The sequence below is a fragment of the Hyperolius riggenbachi genome, chromosome 7 (genome assembly GCF_040937935.1).
Source record: "Hyperolius riggenbachi isolate aHypRig1 chromosome 7, aHypRig1.pri, whole genome shotgun sequence".
Classification (NCBI taxonomy): domain Eukaryota; kingdom Metazoa; phylum Chordata; class Amphibia; order Anura; family Hyperoliidae; genus Hyperolius; species Hyperolius riggenbachi.
In genome coordinates, this window is record NC_090652.1 from 234,964,645 (window position 1) to 234,992,470 (window position 27,826).

At 46.2% G+C, this 27,826-nt stretch overlaps 1 long non-coding RNA gene across 1 annotated transcript; it reads right to left on the minus strand.

The window, feature by feature from the left end:
• Nucleotides 1-217: 217 nt before the first annotated feature.
• Nucleotides 218-27,826, minus strand: LOC137525790 (uncharacterized). Its single transcript, XR_011023014.1, has 2 exons — nucleotides 27,549-27,826; nucleotides 218-879 (listed from the first exon to the last, which is right to left on the minus strand). It is a non-coding gene; the product is annotated as an uncharacterized lncRNA (long non-coding RNA).

The following is a 27,826-nucleotide window of genomic DNA, read 5'->3' on the forward strand; positions in this document are numbered from 1 at the left end:
CAGTTCAGCCGAAGTCGCCAAGTTAATGGGGCCGCCAGCGGGACAGCGGACGTGATCCAGAGGGGCCTCGCGGGCCATGTGGGGCTGCAGGAAGACCAGGTAAGTCCAGTTTTTTATCACTGTTCAGGGTCCCCTTAAGAACAAATTAGCTAAGGAAGGCGCTTTTACAAAGTTTATTGATGCACCATACTGCGTCACACTAGTAAAAAGGGCTGAGTTACACTTTCAAGCTCGTTTATTGTCAATAGAATTTAATAATGGTCTACAGACATGTAGGCAGGCACATATTTCAAAATGTCTCTTGTCCATCCAATGCCACCCATTTGAAGAAAAAAAAATAGCTGCGCATCAGCAAGGCTTGTAATGTCAGTGCAGGCATGTAAAAAGAAAAAAAAAAACAGTAATTATGAAATCTGATCACTGGGTTGGCTTGGGATCTTCGTTGCCAAAGTTTGGGTGAATCACATATCGTCCAATTTCTACCATCATAGCAGCCGCTGTTCGAGGATTGGCAGGCCTTAAGATATCTTTGTCCGAGTTCACGACAGTGAAAAGAGGAGGAACGTGTAAGCCAGTCCGTGATTTGTCAATAAAAAAGGGCCCTATGAAAAACAAACTTTTTTGCCACGGAGAATTCACCTTCCAGTAAGAGGAAGTAGCGTTCCAGACAACAGTGAACCTTTCAGTTTGGGACTGGAAGACCCAGGTTTGAAATCCAGATTCGCCTTTTTGAAGGCCCCAGGAATAAGGAGGAGCATCGGAAGTGTATGCATGGTTAATGCGCTCCCATACCAAACTTATAGGCCAGCATGCCTCCTCGTATAATTTTAACGGCGACTCCTCCATGCTGTGTTCCATTGAGTCTCGTATCCAACAGATCTGCAGCAACATAAAAAAGTAATCATGAATGTAAATAAAAAAAACATAGAGAGGTGCAGGTTTAATAAACAAGCAATTAACCCAATGGCAGCTTCAAATTAAATGTGCAAACAAAAGGCTGCTTGTGCAGCGACAGCCTCTGTCAGCATATCTCGTAAGTGCATGGCAGTAAGAAGTTATATTTACCACCCCCAGCGCCTCTAAACTTCTAGCAAGTCTTCTCAGTTCTGATCACATGATATGACATGATCGAGATCCAGGAGACCGTGTCAGCATTACAGCGTCAACCGGTGGTGGAAGAGGGTAGATGGAAGAGACTCGTCCACCACCCCTCTTCCACCACTGGGTGGCACTGTAACGCTGACAGTCTCCTGGATCCCGATCACATCATATCATGTGATTGGGACCCAGAAGACCTGCCGGGAGAATGCCGCCACCACGGTGGAGAAAGAAGGTGCCGATCCAGCCATTCAGACAGGTACAGTTGTGTTCAAAATAATTCAACCCCCAATGCTGTAAATGGTTTTAGGGAATTTAGTGTACATTTGTAATTGTGTTCAGAATGAAATCTTACAAGGACTTGTTAAAGAACCAAATGCAACTAAAATGACATATTGTTTTTGTAATACAGTACTAAATTGTTTTTTTGTGTGATTTCTTCAATTACACAATTATTCAACCCCTTAAAGACTACCACTTAAGAACAGAGGTTCATTCAAGTGTTTTCGATCAGGTATTGAAAACACCTGTGGATGTTAACGAGCAGCAATCAAGCATAATAAACACCGATTAGGCAGATTTAAAATGACTGTGATACTCAGCTCCTTCTAGACATTTACTGGTGTGTTTACAAACATGGTGAAGTCAAAAGAATGGTCCAGGAAGACAAGAGAAGAGGCGATTTCTCTTCACAGGAAGGGCAATGGCTATAAGAAGATTGCAAAGATGTTAAACATACCAAGAGACACCATAGGAAGCATCAGTCGCAAATGCAAGGCAAAGGGCACTGTTGAAACGTTACCTGGTCGTGGCAGAAAGAAGATGCTGACTTCGACACACTTGTGTCAAGCTATGCTTCACGTTTAAAGAGAGTCTGAAGCCATAATTAAAATGGCTTTTTTCCTTATATATAGCAGAGGCATGTGTGCCCCTGATAAAACGCAGATATTCCGCGGCTGAACGAGGGTCCTTTCCCCTCCAAATCCCCCCTGTGCTGCCTGGGGAGCGCTTCCGTGTGAGGCCGGGCTATGAGCTCCAGCCCTGCCCCACACGCGTCTATCAGCGGCGGATCTCCGCCTCTCCCCCGCCCCGCTCAGTCTGCCTGCGCTGAGAGGGGCAGGGGAGAGGCGGATATCAGCCGCTGATAGACGCGTGTGAGGCAGGGCTGCAGCTCATAGCCTTGCCTCACATGGAAGTGCACAGGGGTAGCAAAATCTACGACCAAGTTGGTTGTGATTTTGCAGGGGGGGGGGGGGGGGGGATTTGGAGGGGAAAGGACCCTCGTTCAGCCGCGCAAACATGCCCCTGCTATATATAAGGAAAAAAGCCTATTTTATTAAGGCTTCAGAGTCTCTTAAAAAACCTGTTCTAACTGGAAAAGGATGTTGTACTAAGTACTAAGAATGAATGTCACTTGGGGGTTGATTAAAACTGATGATGATGTGAGCACAGAAAAGACATTTGTGGTTATTTCATTATAAATGTTATGTTATATTTGTCTGACTTACAAGTGCCTCTGATTTATTTGTAAACAAGATGACTGAAATGATCAAAATCAATGTCAAACTAGCCAAAACACTCAATTTCAGTGGGGGTTGAATAATTTTGAACACAACTGTATGTATGAGTGCTTGCTGCCACCACCCCTACCCTGCCAGGCTGGGCACACTTCCCCTATGGCAGGAAAAATTTGGCCCTGCAGCCAAATAACGTTTTACTTTCTTTGGCTGCTAAAGGGTTAAAAACACTGGTACATTAGTTATAGTGAGGGAAAAGAAAAAAAAAGTATTTGATCCATTACTGATTCTACTGGTTTGCCCTCCAACCAAGAAATTAAAAGTCTATAACTGTGAGAGACAACAAAAGACCCTCAAAAACCCATTCCCCAAAGTCAGAGCTTAATGCGCATTGTAAGTAAGTGAAATAAGTAGTGAAACAACAAATTGCATGACACGGCCACATTCAAAATAAGCAGGTCCTTCAAACGAGGTTGTACACACATGGCGAACTGCATGTTATTAGCCCAACAGTCATGTGAGTTGATCCACCAGATGAATCGGGCAAACAGCATGTTATCAGTCACTCGTCTAGTCGCTTCCAACAGGTACACACATGCCTGATTGTCAGCCAACAGACCAAAACATGATGACAACCAGGCGGCTTGGTTAAGAGGGTATATGGGTCTTTACAGAGGGTGCTCCTAATCTCAGCTTGTAACCTATCGTATATATTGAGTATAAGTCACTCATAAAAGTATAGGGGTCGACTTATCCTCGAGTCACGGGCAACACTGAGCACACCGAGTAATGTGTGTACTAATAGTGACATTCCCATTTGCAGCAATGTACCCAGTGGTAAGTGAAGGTTCGTACACACGTCAGATAAAAATCGTTTGTACATGAACGAGAACGATCGATTTTTGCATGCACGAACGACGGTCGTTCATACAAACATAACGAACGATTTCCAACGACGCGTGTACACGACCAATATAGTTAATAGTTTTTGATCCCTCCTGTTGGATTTTTTGTAAAGACTAATGATGAACGACCAAAGAGTGCACAGCTAATTTACAGATATAGAACGATCATTCGACACAGAACGCATGCGCCGCTTATACAGCCGCGGACTTTTCATCCGTACGCGTGCGTTGAATGAACGAACTTTTTTTTTAATAATTTTTTTTTTTGTGTGATTATTATTGCATTCACACAAACACTTAACCGATGATCATTCATTGCAGCACATTAATTGGTCGGTCTATGTCGTTATACATACGTCATTTCCGATGTACATTTCCTCACTTCTCTTAAAGGGAAGGTTCAGGGAAACCTTTAAAAAAATAAAAATCCATATCCACTTACCTGGGGCTTCCTCCAGCCCGTGGCAGGCAGGAGGTGCCCTCGCCGCCGCTCCAGAGGCTTCCGGTCGTCTTCGGTGGCCGACCCGACCTGGCCAGGCCAGCTGCCAGGTCGGGCTCTTCTGCGCTCCAAGGACGGGCTCTTCTGCGTCCCACGCGGGCGCGCTGACGTCATCGGACGTCCTCCGGGCTTTACTGCGCAGGCGCAGTACTGCGCCTGCGCAGTACAGCGCGGAGGACGTCCGATGAAGTCAGCGCGCCCGCGTGGGACGCAGAAGAGCCCGTCCTTGGAGTGCAGAAAAGCCCGACCTGGCAGCCGGCCTGGCCAGGTCGGGTCGGCCACCGAAGACGACCGGAAGCCTCTGGAGCGGCGGCGAGGGCACCTCCTGCCTGCTACGGGCTGGAGGAAGCCCCAGGTAAGTGGATATGGATTTTTATTTTTTTAAAGGTTACCCTGAACCTTCCCTTTAAAATATCGTTCTTTACATTGTTTATGTGTGTATTCTGCTTGGTCGTTGAACGGTCGTTACTTTATTGTTGTCTTTGATTGCTCGTTTAGAACAATCATTCGTTTAAAAATTATCTGGTGTGTGTACTTACCTTGATACTTAGAGGAAAGGAAATGCCAGGAAAGCACAGGTCTGAAAGTCCTGGCCAACAATTAAGAAGGAAAGGGGCGGGAGGAAATACTGGGCTACAGGAAGGGGAGTGAATAGTTGTAGCACTTGAAGGCCTGGAGGAGGTATTGGCTGCACTTAACCCCCTTGCCGTTCCAATTACTGCGGCAAGGGGGCAGCGCAGCACTTTTTTTTTTTTTAAATCATGTAACTAGCCTAGCGCTAGCTACATGATAGCCGCTGACAAGTGGCATCCCCCTATTTACTTCGATCACCGCAAGCAGGAAATCCCGTTGAGAACAGGGATTTTCTGCAGGGTTTCCCCCGTTGCCATGGCGACGGGGCGGAATGACGTCATGGACGGTCGGAGGGAATCCAGATCCACCCCTCAGCGCTGCCTGGCACTGATTGGCCAGGCTGTGGAAGGGGTCTTGGGGAGTGGGGGCGGCGCGATGGGTAGCGGCGAATCGGCGGCGATCGACTTATGCACACAGCTAGCAAAGTGCTAGCTGCGTGTAATTAAAATAAAAAAAAATTATGAAAATCAGCCCAGCGGGCCTGAGCAAACCTCCTGCACAGGTTACCCGGAGCTCAGCTCGGGATAACCGGCAAGGAGGTTAAGGAACAGAAGGGGTTAATGGCTGCAATACTGTATGCAGTGCAGTCATTAACCCCTCCTGAGCCCCAAGTGCAGCTGTTAACTTTGCTGGGTAGACTTATGCTTGAGTCAAGAAAAAAATCCAGCCTAAGAGGGTTGAATATTGGAGTCGACTTATACACAAGGTCGACTTATACACAAGGTCGACTTGTATTTGAGTATACACACAGAAGACACCTGGGAGCCTGAAATCTTCATGGTCAATAGGGGATCGAATATTTATTCCACTCATTACAATGCACATCGAGCTCTGACTTTGGGGCACTGGGTTTTTGAGGGTTCTTTTGTTATTCTGTCTCTCATAACTGCAATAAACCTACCATTACAATTATAAACTGCTCATACCTTGGTTAGAGGGCAAACAAGCAAAATCTGTAGGGGATCAAATACTTCTTTCCCTCACTGTATATCAGCTGCACAAGTTTTAAATACTCTCTCTAGCCAGCTGGATAGGTAAACTATTTGAAGAAAAAGGATTTAGGAAATATACAGTAAAAGCAAAAAAGACCTACACGTTATCTGCGCAATACATCACATACAGTGAAGCATAGTCAAAAGCATAGTCAAAGAAAAAGAATGCTTCACTGTTACTGCGCACGTTTTGCGTTTGCACAGTGCACGCAGAGCACTACAATGCAGCACGCCGCTATACCGCATCCGCCAGACATCCGCCGAATGTCTGTTAAACAAGGTGTGTATGAGGATCTGCAGATAGACTATGAATGCATTTTGCAGGAACGGACCTTTTGCAAATACTGATCTTTTGAATGTGTACAGCATCTTTGTGTGCAGCATCTTGCAAAGATTTTTATCTGATGAGGAGTTCAGCTCAATAAAATAGACTGTGTAGAGTATGGCTCTCATACATGGAAGGTGGTAAAATTGGTCTAAGATCTTTCATTAATCTACACACCATGTTGGAGATTATCTTATCTGGCATGTAAATCTAATGTTGGGAATACACGGCTCGATTTTGAGCCATTAAATGGCTCCATAGATAATTTCCGACATGTCCGATCACCGTTCAATCGTCTTGCCGCTCGATTTCTCATTGAAGTGTATTGAAAAAAAGAGAAAACAAACAAGCGGAAAATAAGAGAATCGAGCGGGCAAAACGATCGGGCGCAGATTCAAGCGCCAGAATTTCCCCGTGTATTCCCAGCATAACAGAAAATTTAACTGAAAATTGTATGGTGTATACCTAGCATAGACATTCATCTGCAGATCAGATCCTCTAGGATGGATCTTCAGATCTGCAGATGATTGTCCGTTAAACAGGGTGTGCATGGGCCAAATACAGTGGGTTGCAAAAGTATTCGGCCCCCTTGAAGTTTTCCACATTTTGTCACATTACTGCCACAAACATGCATCAATTTTATTGGAATTCCACGTGAAAGACCAATACAAAGTGGTGTACATGTGAGAAGTGGATCGAAAATCATACATCATTCCAAATATTTTTTACAAATAAATAACTGCAAAGTGGGGTGTGCATAATTATTCAGCCCGAGTCAATACTTTGTAGAACCATCTTTTGCTGCAATTACAGCTGCCAGTCTTTTAGGGTATGTCTCTACCAGCTTTGCACATCTAGAGACTGAAATCCTTGCCCATTCTTCTTTGCAAAACAGCTCCAGCTCAGTCAGATTAGATGGACAGCGTTTGTGAACAGCAGTTTTCAGATCTTGACACAGATTCTCGATGGGATTTAGATCTGGACTTTGACTGGGCCATTCTAACACATAGATATGTTTTGTTTTAAACCATTCCATTGTTGCCCTGGCTTTATGTTTAGGGTCATTGTCCTGCTGGAAGGTGAACCTCCGCCCCAGTCTCAAGTCTTTTGCAGTCTCCAAGAGGTTTTCTTCCAAGTTTGCCCTGTATTTGGCTCCATCCATCTTCCCATCAACTCTGACCAGCTTCCTTGTCCCTTCTGAAGAGATTCACCCCCCGAGCATGATGCTGCCACCACCATATTTGACAGTGGGGATGGTGTGTACAGAGTGATGTGCAGTGTTAGTTTTCTGCCACACATAGCGTTTTGCATTTTGGCCAAAAAGTTCCATTTTGGTCTCATCTGACCAGAGCACCTTCTTCCACATGGTTGCTGTGTCCCCCACATGGCTTGTGGCAAACTGCAAACGGGACTTCTTATGCTTTCTGTTAACAATGCCTTTCTTCTTGCCACTCTTCCATAAAGGCCAACTTTGTACAGTGCATACCTAACAGTTGTCCTATGGACAGAGTCTCCCACCTGAGCTGTAGATCTATGCAGCTCGTCCAGAGTCACCATGGGCCTCTTGACTGCATTTCTGATCAGCGCTCTCCTTGTTCGGCCTGCGAGTTTAGGTGGATGGCCTTGTCTTGGTAGGCTTACAGTTGTGCCATACTCCTTCCATTTCTGAATGATCGCTTGAACAGTGCTCCGTGGGATGTTCAAGGCTTTGGAAATCTTTTTGTAGCCTAAGCCTGCTTTAAATTTCTCAATAACTTGATCCCTGACCTGTCTTGTGTGTTCTTTGGACTTCACGGTGTTGTTGCTCCCAATATTCTCTTAGACAACCCCTGAGGCCCTCACAGAGCAGCTGTATTTGTAATGACATTAGATTACACACAGGTGCACTCTATTTAGTCATTAGCACTCATCAGGCAATGTCTATAGCCAACTGACTGCACTCAGATAAAAGGGGGCCGAATAATTATGCACACACCACTTTGCAGTTTTTATTTGTAAAAAAAAAAAAGTTTGGAATCATGTATAATTTTCGTTCCACTTCTCATGTGTACCCCACTTTGTGTTGTCTTTCATGTGGAATTCCAATAAAATTGATTCATATTTGTGGCAGTTATATGACAAAATGTGGAAAACTTCAAGGGGGCCGAATACTTTTGCAACCCACTGTATGTAAACTCTCTGCATTCACAGACGACATTTTGTCATATATTGTGGATCCGTGCACCTCTCTTCCCCATCTGATGCAGGAATTTCAGGAGTATGGAGCCATCTCGGATTTTAAAATCAATATGTGTAAGTCTGAATACATAGGGGTGGGGATGTGTCAAGATGATATGCAAATCTTAAAAGAAAAGTTCCCCTTTACTGCAAAAGAAACCTCCCTTAAATAGAATCTGTTCTCTAAAATTCTTACAATAAAAAGCATACCATTCTATTCATTATGTTCTCCTGGGCCCCTCTGTGCTGTTTCAGACACACCCTGCTGCAATCCAGGGTCGTAACTGCCATTTTTATGCAGCGTTTACAAACAAAAGACATAGCAAGTGATAGGCTGAGAGTAGCTCAGTGTGCAAGTCATAGAGTGTGCAGAGGGCGTGTATAGCTTCTATCCAATCACAAGCAGCACAGCACATTCCAGCCTGACTGCCTCAGCCCTACAGAGCTGACAGAGGAGAGAAGATTAGATCATATAACAGAGGTAACACAGCCACTGTGCAACTAAGAAAGGCTGCAGTAAGAGAGCACATTAGAACAGGCATAGGAACTTATAGGATAAGAGAATTAAGGATGAAAATTTTGTTACAGAGTCTCTAAATACTTGTGAATTGCATTGCCTTCCAGTCTTGACAACTTATATCCATTGAACTTTGGCCCGCTTCTGGAAATTGTTGGAAGGGATCTGGCACAATGGGATGGGAAGAGTTTTACTTGGTTGGGTAGAGTGAGTATTATTAAAGTGAACATACGCCCCAGACTGTTTTTCCCTATATCAATATCAATTATTCCCATCCCACTACCCAAATCCTTCTTTGGGAAGATTAGATCTCTCCTAGTCAAATTTATATAGAAAGGTAAGAGACCACGTCTATCCTATGAGATGACAAGAACTAAAGATAGTGGAGGCTTGGGAGTCCTGGATTTAAAATTATACCATCAAGCGGTGGCCCTTAATAGAATTCTTGACTGGCAACATCATGACAAATATAAGGGATGGGTGAAATTAGAAAAGATGCTAGCAGGCAGAAATTTGGCAGGCGCGGTTTGGCTAAGACAGGATACCAGGGGACTCATGGCCTCAGCACCAATATGTGTTAAGCACACACTCAGGTAATGGGATAAAATCAGAGATACCTTGGGCTTGACCCCCAAACCATCCCCCCTAATACCTTTAGAGGGCTTTCCACATTTTCCCCCAGGATTGGAAAAGGGGTTCTTTGGGAGGTGGAAAAAGGGAGGGGTTAATCTAACGCTGGGGCATTTCTTAAATGGCACCAGAATTAAGTTAATTAGAGAACATAGACAAGAGTATGGCCAATTCCCTTTAGACTCCTGGAAACGTGGACAGATCTCCCATTGGAGGGGAACCAAGGGGGCACTAAGGGCAATTATAGACCTGAAGGAATGGGAAAAGCTTTTTATCAAGGGGGAAAAGATTCTTCAGGCAATATCTTTTATCTATAAGTCACTATTGGCAGGCAAATGCAAAAGAAAACCATATTACTCAAGTGAATGGGAAAGGGATACAGGTCAAGCGATCACGGAGGCACAACAGGCTAAACTACTGTCCATGACACATGCCTCCTCCATCAGTACTCATATACAAGAAGGGTGCTATAAATTACTGGTGAGATGGTATAGGACCCCGGTGTTTCTTGCTAAAATCTATGATACGGATGGGGCCTGCTGGAGGGGGATGAGGGGCCAGGGGAACCATTTTACACCTATTTTGGGAATGCCCGGTACTGTCAACATATTGGAGGAGGGTAATAGACTTAAAGAAACTACAGGTATGAAACTAGAACTGGACCCATGGCAAATTCTCTTTCATATGACACCATAATCCCTCAAAAAATACAAAATCACAATAGTTCAATTTCTGCTTAACGCAGCTAAAAGCATGATCCCTACTAAATGGCGACTCCCTGGCCCTCCCTTCCTGAAAGATTGGCTCCGCAGGGTTAATACTCTTCAGGAAGCTGAAGAGACGATACTATGAGGAAAGGACAAGTTTGAAAAATATAAGCTGATATGGCTACAATGGATACTTTTCAAAGATTCAGATACTTACCGGACAATTATGTCCTCTGACGAGTCTGACTAGGGAAATAAGTCAGGAAAGAGGCTGAACTGTGAATTATATAGAGGCCTTGGTACATGTGTAATGTTTTGGTATTCTTGTGTCTTATGGTTTTCTTGCTCTCTCGCTTCCTTTCATTCTTATTTTTCCGTCTTTTGGTTTATTTCTCTTCTCTCTTTTATTCTCGGACTCTCTTCTTTTTATGAGCTCATTATACATAGGTATGTTTATAATAATATACATACAGTAAATGAGACCAATACATGTGATAATAGACTGGAACAGAGAGTTATCACGAGACTTTCCTAGCCTAAATATCTCTATATACTGAGACCAAAGGACTTTCTACAATGCGCAAGAAGAAGCAATAATCAAAGGGTCTCAATACAACATGAAACTGGGTCTTTATATGTACTTGCTGTGTTCGATTGGTAATATGTGTAATAGAGTTGTTGTATATTCTGTTATATCCGTTTTGAAAAATAAAATTACGATTATATATATAAAAAAAAAAAAAAAAAAAAAAAAAAAACAAGGCGTGCATGAGATCTGCAGATATCATAAACCATAGGTTCTCAACGTGTGGTATGCGTACCCCAGGTGGTACTTCTGATGATTCCAGGGGGCACTCGGGCTTGATATATTTAACCAAGAACAAATTTAGAGTTTTAGAAAATGAAATCTTATTCAGAACTGTCCAAATTAGTGTCTTAGCTAATTAAAAGCAATAGTAAATGTGTTTGCATGTGTACAGCATCTTTGTGTACAGCATCTTTGTGTACAGCATCTTGCAAAGATTTTTATCTGATGGGGGCTGAGCTCAATAAAATAAGAGGTATGGCTCTCATACTACATGGAAGGGGGTAAAATTGGTCTGTGATCCTTTATTTTCCAAATACTTTAATCTCAAGTGTGCACTATAGAAGTTTAAAATATTTAATGCTGGGAATACACTGTTTGTTTTTTAGGTGATTAGATGGTTTGATAGATAATTTCTGAGATGTCCGATCTCCCTTTCGATTCTGTCGCTGCTCAATTTCTGATAGAAATGAATGGAAAAAGATAAGAAAAACAAGCGGAAGATAAGAGAATCGACTGCAGAATTGAGCAGCAAAATCGATCGAGAGGAGAATCGAGAGGCGAATCGAGAGCCGTAATGAACCGTATATTCCCAGCATAAGTGTGAGAGATCGCCGCCACATGTGCTACTGAGCAGGCGGCTGATTCCACGTCCAGTGTGGTGGTTTGCACGCGGAAGCGTGTGGCTGGTAGCAAGGCAGAACGCGGAAAAGCCGCCGCATGCAACAACAGTAAGGCGGCTGGTTCCGCGTCCAGCGCGGCGGTTTGCACGCGGCGTGTGTCTGGTGTGACTGGGTCTGTTAGTGCACATAGACTTAGGAGTACACGCGCACGCTGAGAGGCAGAAGTCAGCTGACCACGGCGATCAGCTGACTCCTGAGCGGGATACTATTGGTTGAGCAATTAGGGGTGGTGCTGGAGAGCACTACTCCATATATAGTTCCTGCTGGTCACTTGCAAGTTGTCTGCCATTGCGATCACTTCGTGGAAGCATTCAGACCTAGTCAGATCCTCCAGTGTGTTTGAACCAGGTGGAACTGGGAATTCACACTTAGCCATATTTTTGAATTGTATTCTGTTTATACTCCAGACTAGTTCCAGGGTGCTGAGACCACGGATCTCGCACTCAGATTAGGGAACTGTATTATCATCTGTATTATACTTCAGACTAGTTCCGGGGTGTAGAGACCAAGGACCTCACACCCAGACTAGGCATTGTTTGATATCTGTTATGACTTATTGCCTTCCTGACTACTCTTCTGTCATCTGATTCGGTACCTCGTATATCTGATACTCCGTTGCCAGACCCTGTTTGCCTTGGATACCGAATCAGCCTTCTGTCTATGTACTTTATCTGTCAGTGTGTTGCCGAACTGGCGTGCCCGACCTCGAGAGCTATCTCTCCCCTAAGAGATAGTCTCCAGATCAGATTGTGACATCCACCGTAGGTGTCACTCACTCTCTGACCCCTCCTGTCTCCAGCCTGACTCCTCCCCTTGGAGAGCCTCAGGCTGCTGGAGGGTTCCTATGCTCCCAAGAGCAGTGTCTCTTTACTGTATATCTCCTGCTCAGCAGGTGCATCACTCAAAGTATTACTGTTACACCAAAACACTCACTTATCTATAGGTGTCCAGAGGTTAGCAATATATCTGATTATCGGTGATACTGCAGATCATCAATAATCTGGTATATATCTGCATTCTTGGTGATACTGCAGATCACCAATAATCAGATTCTCTCTGCATGCTGACACCAATCGTTACAATAAGAAGGTAAATTACAAAAAACAAAAACTGAATAACAGCAAAAGTAAATTTAGCTTGGGGGGGAAAAAGTGATCGGTTTTCAACAGGGCTGTGGAGTCGGAGTAATTTTGGGTGCCTGGAGTCGGAGTCGGGGAAAAAATGTACCGATTCCGACTCCTAATAAAATTAAACTAATTGAAATAGAAAATATGATAAAATGTTGTATTTCTCAGATAGTCATCATAAATAATTTATACATACAGTAATAGCTGTGCTTAGTCCACAAACATGAAATAAACCAATCAAAATTAGTTACTTGTGCTGCTTCAAAAAAGCAGTCCCCGTATTTTGAAAGTCAGATATACATATCTGATTGTGACTGTACAGTATATATGATGTGTACACAGGAATCTCATATATACTAAATAACATCTATGCTGTAAGTATAAAACCTGATGTGTAGCCATGTCACTAATAGAGATGGTCAATGAGATGGAAATCATTCTGTGTTGATGCTGATTTATGCAAATGTAAATGTATGCACTCCCTTTGCTCATGAAATCAAATAATTTAATATGTTAAAATTAGGTTTGGTGACTATGAATTAACCACCTTAGCGGTATGGACGAGCTCAGCTCGTCCATTACCGCCAGAGGGTGCCGCTCAGGCCCTGCTGGGCCGATTTTGATCAAATAAAGTGCAGCACACGCAGCCGGCACTTTGCCAGCCGCGTGTGCTGCCTGATCGCCGCCGCTCTGCGGCGAACCGCCGCGAGTAGCGGCGAAAGAGGGTCCCCCCAGCCGCCTGAGCCCTGCGCAGCCGGAACAAATAGTTCCGGCCAGCGCTAAGGGCTGGATCGGAGGCGGCTGACGTCAGGACGTCGGCTGACGTCCATGACGTCACTCCGCTCGTCGCCATGGCGACGAAGTAAGCAAAACACGGAAGGCCGCTCATTGCGGCCTTCCGTGTTACTTTTGGCCGCCGGAGGCGATCAGAAGAACGCCTCCGGAGCGCCCTCTAGTGAGCTTTCATGCAGCCAACTTTCAGTTGGCTGCATGAAATAGTTTTTTTTTTAATTTAAAAAAAACCCTCCCGCAGCCGCCCTGGCGATCTTAATAGAACGCCAGGGTGGTTAAAGGGTACCTAAGACGGATGAAAAGAAAAGTTTTATACATACCTGGGGCTTCCTCCAGCCCCCTTCAGGCCAATCAGTCCCTCGCTGTCCTACTCCGCCACCTGGATCTTCTGCTATGAGTCCCGGTAATTCAGCCAGTCAACCCAGTCCCGCCGCGTGCCGCTCCTACAGCTAGAAGCATTCTGCACCTGTGCAATAGTGCAGCGCAGGTGTAGTACACTCCCGGTGGTGGAGTGTGTGCATGCGCACTACGCCAGACTGGCTCAAGTACCTGAACTCAGCAGAAGATCCAGGTGGAGGAGGACAGTGAGGGACTGATTAGCCTGAAGGGGGCTGGAGGAAGCCCCAGGTATGTATAAAACTTTAATTTCATCTGTCTCAGGTTTGCTTTGTTACACAGTAGCAGTGTTCTCCCCAGGATCAATTAAGTGGGCGGGCCGCCCGGGTGAAATAAGGCCCCGCCCAGCTGCTATTTTGGATATTAGAAAAGCCAGCGCTGGTCTGACTCCTCTGTAGCAGATTGCCCGGCAAGCTCAGCTCCTCTATGTACGAGATCTTGCGCCTTCCGGCGGGCTCGTACACTCCTTGCCTCAGCATGGCAATAGGCGGGACCATACTGACTGCATAGTGCTCCTCCAGGAACGAGGCACATTACAAGCAGTCTCTCACTCTGCCTGCACGATCATGAAGGGACGCTGGAGCCTGTGTGGCTAAAAGCAGAGCTGGGCAAACTACAGCCCGTCTGGCTTGTAATCTTGGTATTTAGTGCCTCCTTTCCCACTCACGGTTGTGTTACTTGTCTCTCTCCCTCCCGATCGTACACTTACGTGCTAACTTTCCCATCTCTGTGAATTACGGCACTTTCGTTTGACTGAAGAGAGGAGTGCAGGCAATCACTCACTTCCTCTCCCGGGAGTGTCAGTAGAGATGCGAAGTTCGGATCTTTTCAATGATCCGGATGATTCGAATCAGATCATTGAAAAGATCCGGATCTTTGATCCGAATCTCGGATCATTTTACAAGGGAAGCATTCGGGGATGAAATGACGAGCAGGACAGAAGAAGGGGAGGGGGGGTGGACACACAGAGAAGGGGAGAAGATGGACAGAGGGCAGGGAGTGGACAGAGAAGGGAGGAGGGACGAGCAGAGAGCAGAAATGTTTGTTTGCACGCAATACGCACATGCTGCAATCATGCTTTACATATATTTCGCCTATATGTTCATCTGTACACTTTGAATGCAAACGTCGCACAGTGAAAAAGCATTCCCCAAAGCATTCCCAGAATATAAGTGCAGCTGTTCAGAGCGAGTGCAGGAGGATCATATTGCCCTGCAATCACAGTGCCTGTAAAGTTACTGAGCTGTGCTGAGCCAAAAGTTTCCAATGTGTTAACTGTGCACAACTACGGAACAGACAGCCTGTAATGAGCAGCACATTTCAGCCAGTACGTGTGCTCTACACATCTGGCAGTGGCACCGATGTCCCCTCTCTCTCATCTACCTGTGGCTGTGCAAGACTGCCTCCCCTTCAACAGAGCGATCCATCTCTGCTCTGCTTCCAGGACTCCGCTGAGAGGGGAAGTGTCGCTCCTGGCCCCGCCCCTTTTGCGATCTGAATCACTCATTTTGATGATTCGGATGATTCGACTCACAAAAGAGATTCGGATCAAAGATCCGAATCATTCATGATCCGGACAACACTAGGTGTCAGACGCACGGAGCAGATCTCCACTAGCTGCAGAGAGCGGGATGTTTTGGCTGCCCAGAGAATCGAGCAAACGGACAGCAGCGCTGAAGGGGGAAAAAAAGCCATCTGATCTGACAGGTACAGGCAAAAAAAAGCTGTGACCTTAGGTCAGCTTGCACACAAAGCTCTGTCCTGACGTTTCTTCCCACTCCCTCTTTTTTAACCCTTAGGATACACTATGAAACCTCTGGAATCTCAAGGGGCCAGCATGTCCTTTCAGACCATGCTGAGCTTTGCATTTTCACACACAAAAAAACAGTTTATATGTATGTGTGAGTTTGCAGCTTCTCAGTTTAATCTGTAGGAAATGCTGAGCCTTGTGGTTCCACAACGATGGAGTCCACAAATAACGAACACTTTACCAATCAGATGATTGGTAGAGGAACCAACCCCAAAAACATTGACAGAGCAATAGTGGTTGATCAGAACCATTAATAATGCCCAATACATATAACTGTCTAGCTCTGAACATGTGTGAAAAATATGATGTCTATTTCACCTGCACTGCGAAGCCTATTTTTGTTTTGTTTTTTTCAAAAGCTAACAAAAAGCACTGTAATAGCACTTTGAAAACAACCAAAAAACAGTTTTTCCTGGTTTTGACTTGGCAGGTTAACTTTAAAGGTGGCCACAGACGATACAATAAAATGATCCGATTTTACAGTAATTCGATAAAAACGATTGCATCTCTCGAAATAAATCGAAAGCTTTTTTTTTTCATTCGACTGAAAAATCTGATCGGATTTCCCGTTTTTTTTTTCCAATTTAAATCGATCCGGAATGCCAGATATTTCTCTTCAATTTCTACTAAATATTGCATGGTGTGTGTTGGATTGTTAATTTATTAATATACACACCCTAGCAATTTTCTCTGAGTTTCCAATCATTTTTATCATAATTAAGGAAAAAAATTGAACATAGGTGTGTGGTACATTGGTCAGATTTTGAAATGTTACAATCAGTCAGAAAAATTGATTGCAATTCTTAAATTGAACAGATATTTAAAAAAATTGTATGGTGTGTGGCCACCTTAAGACAGATGGTGCATATGTAATACTGGGTACACACTGAGATTTTCTGACCGATTTACTGTCAGATCCATTATTTCCAACATGAGCGATCTGCTTTCTGATCGATTTCCGATCAATTTCCTATTGAAGTGAACGGAAATTTGTTTGGAAAATGCTCGGAAATCGATCAGAAAGCAGATCGGACATGTTGGAAATAATCGATCTGACAGTAAATCGGCCAGAAAATCTCACTTAGCATCTCTGTACCTAGCATTAAAGCAAGAGTCATATGGAGGCTCTGTTTTCCCCAGGCCTCCATCCGGCTAACTTTGGTAAGCACTCAGCTCGTTTCCTCCTTCTCCTATGCTGTAAGCAGAGCTTACATGGCCCTGCATTCCCCCTGTTGCGCCCCACCCGGCTACTTTTTCATGCCACCCGGCTGGAAAAAATTTCTGGGGAGAACACTGAGTAGTACTATACTCTACATATGCACTCCCCACAGAGCTGCAGGGAATCCAGTGAGAATGCTGTGCACATTGAACACAGAGGTGTTGGTCTATCACCCATAAACCAGGTTCAGATTGTGCATGAAGGATATGTAGAGGAAGAATTGCCTCATTCCCCTGCAGAGTACCTGTACATCACTCTTACATGTACCCACAAGTCCATGTTCTTTGTTCCGGTGTTGTGTCCGATTACGCTGCCTGTGGATTTGTGCTGCCCCGCATGCGCAGTAGGAGACTGTGCGGCCACAGTTCCTATTGAATGATGCTGCTGGAGGTAACATACTAAATATCTCCGCTCCCACACCTCTTACACTCCCCAAATTTTCAGGGTAGGGAGGGAACCCCCAGAACGACCTCTATGCCACATTGCAGCCCCTGAGACCCGCTGGTTCCCGAGATAGGTTTCTGTAATCTATCTCCTGAACCAGCGGGGCTCGGGGGCTGCAATTTGGAATAGAGGTCGTTCTGGGGGTTCGCTCCCTACCCTGAAAATTTGGGGAGTGTAAGAGGTGTGGGAGCGGAGATATTTAGTATTTTACCTACAGCAGCATCATTAACTTCACACTGGGCATGCGCGCTACTCAGTGTAGAAGGGAGCTTCCGGGCAGTACAATCAGACATTACACCGGTCTGTACCTTTTTCAAGTACCAAGGACTAGTTTTAGTCTAGGACCAAAGGGAATAAATATGGCAGACTACATTTCCTTCTCACTTCAGTTGTCTTAAAATTCCTAAGCTTGCCAGTTAAGAGACAAATTTCATGTTACATACTTTCAATCAACAAGATTGTAATGCGCAACTTAGAGGAGTCGGAGTCGGTGGAATCCTAAACTGAGGAGTCGGAGGATTTTTGTACCGACTCCACAGACCTGGTTTTCAACAGAGCTCCTACTTATCAGCTATCCACAACTGGTTATACATTGGGACTAGTCAGATAAGACCACTTATTTTATCATGCAGAATTCCAAAGAATCTTGATTACGGACCCTGACTGGCTGCTGAGTGTGTACATGTCTTTACTCCACAAAGCCATTTACAGTCTGGCACCACCTAACATATCTGCACTTATCTCCAGGAGACCTTCCGACAGCCTTCATATATTTAGATCTGAGAGAGAGGGTGGCAGGAACTCAGAAAAAACTGTGGATACTATCAAAGTGGCCAATTGCAGGTAAAAAGCTCCAGCAGGAGCTACGTGCTCAAGACAGTAGTAGACAGTACATTGCAAAACTCAAAAAAAAAAAAAAAAAAAGAGCATTGATGTCTGGCACATGCACGTTAGCCTCCGAGGAAGCAAGGCTCACCCCATTGCGAAACGGTCGTAAGGCCGTGCACCCTCTGGCGCCCACAGCTGCCTCCCCACTCCAGCAGAGCACGATAAGTACTCCATTTTTTCACGTGAACACATGCCTTTGTGTATCTACTGTGATTTCCACTTACTGTACACCTGCTGCTTGTATTAAAGCTACAGTGCCAGACATCCACGCTCTTTTTTCTTTTTGAGTTGTACATATATTTAGGCCGGCGGCTTACCCTGCTCCTGCAAAAGTCCCTGCGGCGTTTGTTACTATTCCCCCTCCAGGTAGCCATGGACAGTGGGGGAAGACTCAATCCGGTTGTCGCTTATTGCTCATGTGTTTCTGACAACCACTTGCCGACCGCACACTCATACCGTGCGGTGGCAAAGTGGTAGCTGGAGGACCAGCGACGCACATCTGCGTCGCCAGGTGCCTCCCTAATTAATCAGGAATGGCCGCTCGCGCGAGCGACCGTTTCCTGTTAGATCACGGAGCGGGTCTCCGTGAATAGCCTGCGAGCCGCTGATCGCAGCTCGCAGATTAAATGTAAACGCAGGAGACATTTGTCTCCTTTGTTTACATTGAACGGCGCTGCTGCGCAGCAGCGCCGTAAGGCAGATCGGCAATCCCCGGCCAATCAGCGGCTGGGGATCGCCGCCATGTGACAGCGGACATCCTGTCACAGGCTGCACAGGACGGATAGCGTCCTGTGCAGCCCTGATCTCCGGGGGGGACAGGTAGGAGAGGGAGGGGGGAATTTCGCTGCGGAGGGGGGCTTTGAGGTGCCCCCCCCGCAAACCTTAGGCAGGCAGGAACGATCAGACCCCCCTGCACATCATCCCCATAGGGGATTGCTCTGCATGCACCCATATCTGTGCTGGGGGTCGTGGATTTTGCTGCCAGCATTAGCTTCCGTGTGAGGCAGAGCTATGAGCTGCAGCCCTGCCTCACGTGCGTCAGCGGCGGATCTCCGCCTCTCCCCTGCCCCTCTCAGTGAAGGAAGACAGAGGGGAGTGGGGAGAGGCGGCGATCCGCCGCTGACAGACGCGTGTGAGGCAGGGCTGCGACTCATAGCCCGGCCTCACACGGAAGCGCTACCCGGAGTGCCCCCCCGGGGAGTTTGGGGGGGGATTTAGTTCGCGTAGAGAGGCGGGGATACGGCGGTTTAGGTAGGGCTATTATGTTAAAGGGAATTTTGTAATACATTTTAGAGACTTCAGAGTCTGTTTAAAGGACAACTGAAGTGAGAAGAATATGGAGGCTTATTCTCTTTTAAACAATATGAGTTGTCTATTCCAAGAGGCAGGCGCTCACGGCGCTTGAAATATCGATAGGCTAAATTAGATCAAATGTGAAGGTATTACAGAGCAAAGTAGATATACACAGTTCTTATTCCATAAAGTCCTTTTAACAAGTCCATAAACTAGCATCCGCACAGTTGTTGTTAGGCTTCCATATAGGTAATATCTTCAACAATAGGCAAGACAGAGATGGCCACCACCAACACCCTTTGTGTGCCACTCACCGCTCTCTCTGACCAAAAAGGTCAATAAACGCCTTGGGACAGTTCCCGGGTTGTCCCCCACCTCTTAGATCAATTCCCCTTTCCGATCGCCAGACTCTCCTTTCAGGGATGATTCTTCTATTAACCACCTTAGAGGAATAAACTCCACATAGTATAATACCGTCTTAAAAATGTTTATTAAAAGTATCAGATACACTCACATGGTCCAATGGATAAAATCGCTCAGAGTTTTTGCAACGGGCTCTCCCCCGTATAGGTGGCCTAGGCTGGCAGGCTTCCGACCCTCTGGGCTCCCTCCTGGACACCGCAGCGCGCTCAGTGTACCGGGACTCCCCTCCTAGGTCCGTCTCCTCGAGGAGACGGACCTAGGAGGGGCGCGCGGCGGTGTCCAGGAGGGAGCCCAGAGGGTCGGAAGCCTGCCAGCCTAGGCCACCTATACGGGGGAGAGCCCGTTGCAAAAACTCTGAGCGATTTTATCCATTGGACCATGTGAGTGTATCTGATACTTTTAATAAACATTTTTAAGACGGTATTATACTATGTGGAGTTTATTCCTCTAAGGTGGTTAATAGAAGAATCATCCCTGAAAGGAGAGTCTGGCGATCGGAAAGGGGAATTGATCTAAGAGGTGGGGGACAACCCGGGAACTGTCCCAAGGCGTTTATTGACCTTTTTGGTCAGAGAGAGCGGTGAGTGGCACACAAAGGGTGTTGGTGGTGGCCATCTCTGTCTTGCCTATTGTTGAAGATATTACCTATATGGAAGCCTAACAACAACTGTGCGGATGCTAGTTTATGGACTTGTTAAAAGGACTTTATGGAATAAGAACTGTGTATATCTACTTTGCTCTGTAATACCTTCACATTTGATCTAATTTAGCCTATCGATATTTCAAGCGCCGTGAGCGCCTGCCTCTTGGAATCAGGGCTGTGGAGTCGGAGTCGGAGTCGTGGAGTCGGAGTCGTGGAGTCGGGCAATTTTGGGTGCCTGGAGTCGGAGTCGGGAAAAAATGCACAGACTCCGACTCCTAATGAATTTGTAACTGTAATTAAAATAGAAAATATGATAAAATGTTCTATTTCTCAGATAATAGTCACTAAAAATAATGTATATATACAGTAATAGCTGTGCTTAGTCCACAAAAATGAAATAAACCAATCAAAATTAGTTACTTGTGCTGCTTCAATAAAGCAGTCCCCGTATTTTTAAGGTCAGATATACATATCTGATTGTGACTGTATATATGATGTGTACACAGGAATCTCTTATATATACTAAATAACATCTATGCTGTAAGAATAAAGCCTGATGTGTAGCTGTGTCACTAATAGAGATGGTCAACGAGATGGAAATAATTCTGCATTGATGCTGATTTATGCAAATGTATGCACTCCCTTTGCTGATGAAATCAAATAATTTGATATGTTGTTAAAATTTGGTTTGGTGACTACAAATTAAAGGGTACCTGAGACGGATGAAAAGTAAAGTTTTATACATACCTGGGGCTTCCTCCAGCCCTCTTCAGGCTAATCAGTCCCTCGCTGTCCTTCACCACCCGGATCTTCTGCTATGAGTCCTGGTAATTCAGCCAGTCAGCGCTGTCCGGCCGCATGCCGCTCCCACAGCCAGGAACATTCTGCACCTGCGCAATAGTGCTGCACAGGTGTAGTACGCTCCTGGCGGCGGAGTGTGTGCATGCGCACTACGCCTGACTGGCTCAAGTACCTGGACTCATAGCAGAAGATCCAGGTGGCGGAGGAGGACAACGAGGGACTGATTATCCTGAAGGCGGCTGGAGGAAGCCCCAGGTATGTATAAAACTTTAATTTCATCTGTCTCAGGTTTACTTTGTTACACAGTAGTACTATACTCTACATATGCACTCCCCACAGAGCTGCAGGGAATCCACTGAGAATGCTGTGCACATTGAACACAGAGGTGTTGTCTGTTTACAATCTCCTCATTCCCCTGCAGAGTACCTGCACATCATTCTTACATGTACCCACACTTACATTGCCTAGGGCCTGATAGATGTTCTTTGTTCCGGTTTGTACCTTTTACAAGTACTCTTACCAAGGACTAGTTTTAGTCTAAAGGGAATAAATATAGTAGTCTACATATCCTTCTCACTTCAGTTGTCTTGTAAAATTCCTAAGCGTTGGCAGTTAAGAGACGAATTTCATGTTACATACTTTTAATCAACAAAATTGTAATATGCAAATTAGAGGAGTCGGAGTCGTGGAGTCGGAGGAATCCTAAACTGAGGAGTCGGAGTCGGTGGATTTTTGGACCGACTCCACAGCCCTGCTTGGAATAGTTATTTTTTGCGAGATAAGAGGTGGCGAACAGGTGTTTTATGTGTATGTGAACAGGTGTTTTAGGTGTATGTAAACTTGAGGGTGGGATCATCAGAGCTGAGAGCGCTACCTCCTTGGAGTAATATGAGTTGTCTGGCAGCCATGCTGGTCTATTTGTCTGCAGTAGTATCTGAATACCACCAAAAAAAAAAAAAAAAAAAAAGCATGCAGCAAATCTTGTCAGATTTGACAATAATGGTATGCTGGGCATACACGGCGTCGAGGGGAGGCTTATCAATCGAGCCTAATGGCTTGATTGATAATATCCGACGTGTCCGATCAAAGCGGGGATCGATTCCGCGCTCGATCCCCACGGGCGGACAATAGCGGCGAATCGAGCGGGAGATAAGAAGCGCCGCCGGGGACGAGCGGGAATCGATCCGCGCAGACGAGCGGATAATCGGCCGCTGGATCGACCCGTGTATGCCCAGCATTAGAAACTCCTGATATCCTGCATGCTTGTTTAGGGTCTATTGCCGTGCATACAAGGCTCATTTATTGCGCCGGATCGAGCCAGCGGATCGATTGCCGCTCGTCCCCGCCGGCGCTTCCTTATCACCGCTTGATTCCCTGCCATTGTCCGCCGGCGGGAATCGAGCGGGTGCGGGTCGAGCAGCATGATCGGGCCAGCTGAATATTATCAGCTGGCCGGATCACGGTACAGAAACGTACCGTGTAGCCCCAGCATATGGCTAAACGTTTTAGAGGCAGAGGATCAGAGGGCAGCCAGGCAACCTTAACTTACCTGGGGCTTCTATCAGCCCCCTGAAGCCACCGTGACCGCTGGGTCAAAACGATCCTCTGTTCCCCCGCCACAGCTTAGTTTCGTTTTCCACCGACTGACCAGTAGATGGCCACTGCGCGGCTGTGGTCAGATGCGTCCTTATTTGCACTCCTGGGGCGTACGAGAGGATTCGCCGCCGGGAGACTTGGGCGCAGGATACAGCCGGTATGGCTTATCCTGCTTCTGCACAAGTTCCCGACAACGTTAATTACTATTCCTCCTGGACATGGATGGTGGGGAATGATGTATTTCGGCTTCCAGCTGTAGCTGGAGGCCGAATTCTTGTGTTTTAAAAGTAACTTCAGCTCCGTCTTCTGACGGCGCAACAGTTACTCACTGTGCGCCGCTTTAAACGTAATTCCTATTACGGTCTATGCACGCCAGCTGCGCCCAAGTCTCCTGCGCTGGATTGCCAGTGTTCGCTCCTGGGAGCGTCCTGCGCAGGCGCAATAGAGCTTTTCTCTAATGCTGCATACACACTTGAGATAAAAGTCTTTGGAAAATGAAAGATCACAGACCAATTTTACCCCATTCCATGTAGGATGAGAGCCATACTCTACACAGTCTATTCTATGGAGCTGCACTCCCCATCAGATAAAATCTTTGCAAGATGCTGCAGACAAAGATGCCCGTACACATTCAAAAGATCATTATCTGCAAAAGATCTGTTCCTGCAAAAGATCCATTCCTGCAAAATGCATTCATAGTCTATGAGATCTGCAGATCATCATACACACCTTGTTTAACAGGCAATCATCTGCAGATCAGATCCACCAGGATGGATTTTCAGATCTGCAGATGATTGCGAGATATGCAGATGAAGTCTGTTAAACAAGGTGTGTATGAGGATCTGCAGATCTCATAGACTATGAATGCATTTTGCAGGAATGGATCTTTTGCAGATAATGATCTTTTGAATGTGTACGGGCATCTTTGTGTGCAGCATCTTGCAAAGATTTTAGCTGATGGGGAGTGCAGCTCCATAGAATAGACTGTGTAGAGTATGGCTCTCATACTACATGGAATGGGGTAAAATTGGTCTGTAATCTTGCCTTTTCCAAAGACTTTTATCTCAAGTGTCTATGCAGCATTACTGCTACATGGCAGTGGTAAAATTGGCCAGTCATCCGCAGATAAAAATTGGATGTGCGTATGGACCTTTATCCTGCCGACCGTATGACATCACTGCCACACTGTTATCAGCCACCTCGGCTGAGTTTCATCCAGAGTGCATATAGAGCTTGAGACTTGTATCAGGTTAGTCTGCCAGTGCACGGCCTGCATATATATAAACCACCCGGAGTTCGTCAAGGGAACCCAGCGGGAAACCTCATAGGCTAGCTCCGCTCCCTGCAATAAACTGCGGCAAACTCCCTAATTTGATGGCAACTATTAATCTCTAAGAAATAAACTCTAAGGCCTGGAACCCACTGAAAACCGCAAACGCAAAACGCAACCGCTAGCGTTTTGTCTGAGCGGTTTGCAAGCGCATTCATGCGCGTTTTGGGTTGTGTTTTGCAACATTGTATTTTTTTCCCCAGCGGGTGCCTAGCGTTTTGCGTTTTGCGTTTTTATCCTGATTGGTCCTGTGAATTATTTTTAATTTTGTTACAGTGTGCTGAACCGCAAAACGCTAGCAAAACCGCTCAGTTTAGGTTTTGCTGAGCGTTTCTGCTAGCGTTTCAATACTTTACATTGAAGCGCTAACGCTCCCAAAATGCTGCAGGTCCTGCGTTTGCGTTTCTGGGAAACGCAAACGCTCCTGTGGAAGTTGCCCCATCCATTAACATTAGCCCAGCGTTTTGGCAAACTGCTAGCGTATCGCAGTGCTGCCAAAACGCTGCCAAAAGCGCTCCTGTGGGTTCCAGCCCTAAGGGCTGGTGCACACCAAGAGCGGTTCTGAGCGTTTTTATAAAACGCTTTCAGGGGGGGGGGGGGGGGGCGGAACCGCTTAGATAATGTTAGTCAATGGGCTGGTGCACACCAGAGTGGCTCATTTTTGCCCCAAACGCATACTCGGGTCCTGCAGCATTTTTTGGATTTCTAAAGCATTTCTGACTCAATGTAAAGTATAGGAGAGTGGAAAACTGCTCCGAAATATGCTAGATCAGAGCGGTTTTCCAAGCATTTTTGTTACGGAAGTTGTTCAGTTACAGCTTTACTGTAACAAAATATAAAATCTGCTACACAAAACTGCTAGGCATGTTTAGAAAATCTCTCTGAACATGCCTAGAATCACTCTGAAAAACAGCTTCACAAACCGCTAGCGTTTGCGGATCCGCTAGCGGTTTTTAGTGAGCACTGGCCTTCTAATTGCACACCAGGACCATCGGCAGCTGGGCTTAGGCATGTCGGTAGCTTAACCAGTTAATGCAAAATGGACGTTTTAAAGCAATGGTTTTGCATTGAAGGACGATCATAGTACACTGCGGGTGCAGCAGGGGGCGTGCACATTCACGTGAAGCACGTTCACACGCACTACACCGCCGATGGACTGGAGTTAACTAGAGAATACAGCCTCTGCTTGCGCAACTACCCAAAACCTATTTGGTTGCTGGCATGGATAGTGTTTCTCGCTGGGTCTGTTAGGATGTTGATTCAGGGTCCACAATTTCCATGCGGTTTCCTGCTGGGTCCCATATCAGAATCGTTTATTTTGCCAAGCATAACTGGATCATGCCCGGAATTTGGGTTTGGCACAGCACATACATAGCTACCGAGTGGTACATAGACAAAAGGCGATACAATAAGAACATGGCAGTAATACAAAAAATGCTCAAATATGTAGGTACACAAATATACATTCAGCGTCAGTGTGCAACTTTCCAGGCACCCTGCTGAAGTCTACCAAAATGTGCAGGGAAAAGTAAATCAGTTTAAATGTGGTGGCTGGTGACTGGTTGTTCGAGCAAGAAAACGTGTTCCTTTTGCAGACCACTACTTTGCAGTTGGTAGGGCACTGACAGAGGGTGGAATAATATTAAGGGAGTTCAAGAGGCCAACGGCTGCAGTGAAGAAAGTTCTTATGTCTGGTCTAGCAGGGTCCCCTCCGCTAGACTAGCTCCAACCATCCCTATAGAGCAGGATCAGCCGCCAGGCAACCTAGGCAGGTGCTTGGGGCCTAGTGGGTGTTGAGGGGCCCACCTGATGATGGGCGGGGCTTCACCACAACATGCGTTCTGAGCGCTCCTTCTAGCCGGCCGAGCTGCAGTAAGCGGAACTCCGCTCTTTTCGTTGCTCCCCATCAGTACCCTCTATCCGGGGTAGAGCTAACAGCTGCGCATGGCTCCCCTTTGAGTTGTGGGCAGGGTAGAGCTGAAGACCGGAGGAGGAATTCATCTAGCAGGATCACGCCGGGGCAAGATGAACGGTCGACCTGATCTGCCGGTCGGGTGGTAAGAACCTGTTGCCCTGCAATTGTGTCTTGTAAAGCTGGAAGGAAACTGTGAAGCTTGAGCCTTGTAACGGCTTATGGTTACCCATTATGCTTATTCAGCAGCCACATTATTCAACACTCTGAGGACATTATAGGATTGGTACCGTTACCAGAGTGGAAGGGATGTGTGTTGGTGTGCTATGCAGTGTGGTGTTAACCTGCTGAGCGGTCTGGACGAGCTCAGCTCGTCCAACACCGCCAGAGGCTGCCGCTCAGGCCCTGCTGGGCCGATTTGCACCAAATAAAAAGCAGCACACGCAGCCGGCACTTTGCCAGCCGCGTGTGCTGCCTGATCGCCGCTGCAGCGCGGCGATCCACCGCGTGCAGCGGCGAAAGAGGGTCCCCCCAGCCGCCCGAGCCCAGCGTAGCCGGAACAAACAGTTCCGGCCAGCGCTAAGGGCTGGATCGGAGGCGGCTGACGTCAAGACGTCGGCTGACGTCCATGACGTCACTCCGCTCGTCGCCATGGCGACGAGGGAAGCGAAACACGGAGGGCCGCTCATTGCGGCCTTCCGTGTTATCTCTTGCCGCCGGAGGCGATCGGAAGATCGCCTCCGGAGCGCCCTCTAGTGGGCTTTCATGCAGCCAACTTTCAGTTGGCTGCATGAAATAGTTTTTTTTTAATTTAAAAAAAACCCTCCCGCAGCCACCCTGGCGATTTAATCAGAACGCCAGGGTGGTTAATGGAGCGCTCCGCAATATTGTAATTGATTTTGGGGTAGGTGTGGTGTTTTGCATACTCTTTTTTTCAATAAAGGTATTTATATACACATTTAAGACCTTGAGCAGCAGCTAGTTTTTATTTTTATGTAAACTGCAATTGTTTTTCATACCGGTCATGACTTTGCACATGCTCATTAGCATTTGTATGCTATTTTGTTGGGTATGCTAAAATGTTGGAACACCGGCAGCTGCTCCTGTATGCATACAGTTATGGTCAGTGTTAACTGGTGAGTGAGATAGACAGGTGTTTTTTTTTTTGGGTTGTCGAGGGGCCCACTTGCCACCTTCTTTGACCCCTTTCCACTACAGCTTACCAAAAGTACCACAAGAAGGCCCAAAACTACTACTTTGCCACACCCCCATTACATCTTAACCCATCTCTGCATTGTCCAAAGTACTTTGCCTCGAATTTCCGATAAATATCAGCATGGACTCACCTGCAAATCCTGCTTATAGCAATCCAATCATCAGTGGATCTGACGGTGAGGAGAGACAGATCTTCCCTTGTGCAGCAACGACCTTGTGCTGACAAATCCCAGACCCACCTTCACGACTCACTGGCCTTGACGTCCCTACAAAGCTTTAGCCGCTGCAGTGCCAGAGCTGGGGCTGACTGCTTCTGGACCCAAACGGGCTCCTTCAGCAATCGGCCCATACAAAAGCTCTTCCAGCACACCGGGACTCCATAAACATCCTGTACACGCAGGAAAACAAA